The sequence below is a fragment of the Ctenocephalides felis genome, unplaced genomic scaffold (genome assembly GCF_003426905.1).
Source record: "Ctenocephalides felis isolate EL2017-DRISC unplaced genomic scaffold, ASM342690v1 CF-g0.4_SCAFFOLD_01886, whole genome shotgun sequence".
Taxonomy (NCBI): Eukaryota; Metazoa; Arthropoda; class Insecta; order Siphonaptera; family Pulicidae; genus Ctenocephalides; species Ctenocephalides felis.
The window spans coordinates 120,937,756-120,940,255 of NW_020538040.1; positions in this window are offsets into that span (position 1 = coordinate 120,937,756).

Consider the following 2,500-nt stretch of genomic DNA (forward strand, 5'->3'; position numbering starts at 1 on the left):
CTGGACCTTATTTAAAGTGTTCAACCATACTGTACAGCATATCCGCGGGCATGTGTCGTTGACGCAAAGACTCTATGCGGAAAATAAAATATACAAATGCAATCAACTCAATACTCTCCGAGCGAGAATAAAGTTAGTTATAACGATGAATTCTTATAATGAATTCGCCCCGACGTTTTCAATCTAACGAAGGGTAAAGAGACTGTTTGAAATTAACTGGTCTGCGGACCGCAAATTTCATGTACGGACCGCCGTTTCGACGGTTGTTAAAGGTCTAGCCTCTTGTAAGCGCAGAATATATAAAATATCAAGTCGCGATGTAAACTGTTCGTTATGTTCAGGGAATATCGTACGACTCAGATATATATATTAAGAAAATTCGTTGTTAGAAATATTCATCGAACTTTTCTATACAAAGTGTGGTCTCTCGGGTGACGCCGAGGGACATTTACGCACTATGCTATTATATATAAGCACCCCTGGTTATCCTGCCAGTAGTATATGCTTGTCTCAAAGATTAAGCCATGCATGTCTCAGTGCAAGCCATTAAGTGAAACCGCGAATGGCTCATTACATCATTATGGTTCCTTAGATCGTACCCACATTACTTGGATAACTGTGGTAATTCTAGAGCTAATACATGCAAATAGAGTTCCGACCAGAGATGGAAGGAATGCTTTTATTAGATCAAAACCAATCGGTGGCGGGCTTGCCTTGCTCACCGTTTGACTTGGTGACTCTGAATACCTTTGTGCCGATCGCACGGTCTAGTACCGGCGACGCATCTTTCAAATGTCTGCCTTATCAACTGTCGATGGTAGTTTCTGCGACTACCATGGTTGTTACGGGTAACGGGAATCAGGGTTCGATTCCGGAGAGGGAGCCTGAGAAACGCTACCACATCCAAGGAAGGCAGCAGCGCGCAAATTACCCACTCGCGGCACGGGGAGGTAGTGACGAAAAATACGATACGGGACTCATCCGAGGCCCCGTAATCGGAATGAGTACACTTTAAATCCTTTAACGAGGATCTATTAGAGGGCCAGTCTGGTGCCAGCAGCCGCGGTAATTCCAGCTTTAATAGCGTATATTAAAGTTGTTGCGGTTAAAAAGCTCGTAGTTGAATCTGTGTCCCACACTGTCGGTTCACCGCTCGCGGTGTTCAACTGGCATGTCTGTGGACGTCCTACCGGTGGGCTTAGCCGTCAAAAGGCGGCCCAACTCAAAATCCTACCAAGGTGCTCTTCACCGAGTGTCGAGGTGGGCCGGTACGTTTACTTTGAACAAATTAGAGTGCTTAAAGCAGGCTCATTCGCCTGAATATTGTGTGCATGGAATAATGGAATAGGACCTCGGTTCTATTTTGTTGGTTTTCGGAATTCCGAGGTAATGATTAATAGGGACAACTGGGGGCATTCGTATTGCGACGTTAGAGGTGAAATTCTTGGATCGTCGCAAGACGGACAGAAGCGAAAGCATTTGCCAAATGTGTTTTTTCATCAATCAAGAACGAAAGTTAGAGGTTCGAAGGCGATCCGCCGAAGTTCCTCCGATGACTCGGCGGGCAGCTTCCGGGAAACCAAAGCTTTTGGGTTCCGGGGGAAGTATGGTTGCAAAGCTGAAACTGAAAGGAATTGACGGAAGGGCACTACAAGGAGTGGAGCCTGCGGCTTAATTTGACTCAACACGGAAACCCCCCAGGTCCAGACACCGGAAGGATTGACAGATTGAGAGCTCTTTCTTGATTCGGTGGGTGGTGGTGCATGGCCGTTCTTAGTTGGTGGAGTGATTTGTCTGGTTATTCTGATAACGAACAAGACTCTAGCTGCTAAATAGACGTACTTTCTGGTATCGCAAAGACCCTCCGCTTCGGCTTCGGTCGTTGTTGGTTGTGGTTCTCACTACCGGCGTACAAATATATCTTCTTAGAGGGACAGGCGGCATTTAGTCGCACGAAATTGAGCAATAACAGGTCTGTGATGCCCTTAGATGTTCTGGGCCGCACGCGCGCTACACTGAAGAGATCAGCAGGTTTTCCTTGGCCAAAAGGTCCGGGTAATCCGTTGAAGCCTCTTCGTGCTAGGGATTGGGGCTTGCAATTCTTCCCCATGAACGAGGAATTCCTAGTAAGCGCGATTCATAAGCTTGCGTTGATTATGTCCCTGCCCTTTGTACACACCGCCCGTCGCTATTACCGATTGAATTATTTAGTGAGGTCTTCGGACCGGTGCGCGGCATCGTTTCGACGTTGCCGATGTTGCTGGGAAGATAACCGAACTTGATTATTTAGAGGAAGTAAAAGTCGTAACAAGGTTTCCGTAGGTGAACCTGCGGAAGGATCATTAATGTACATTTACTATTAAGTGAATAAAACGTGTGCTATATGTCGCAATATAATGTTGCAGACTAAATGTTGTGCGCTCCCATAGTACAATATACTGTGGGCAAAAGCCTCTGGCAATGATCATTCGTTTCATGAACGTTTGACCGGAGCTAGTCG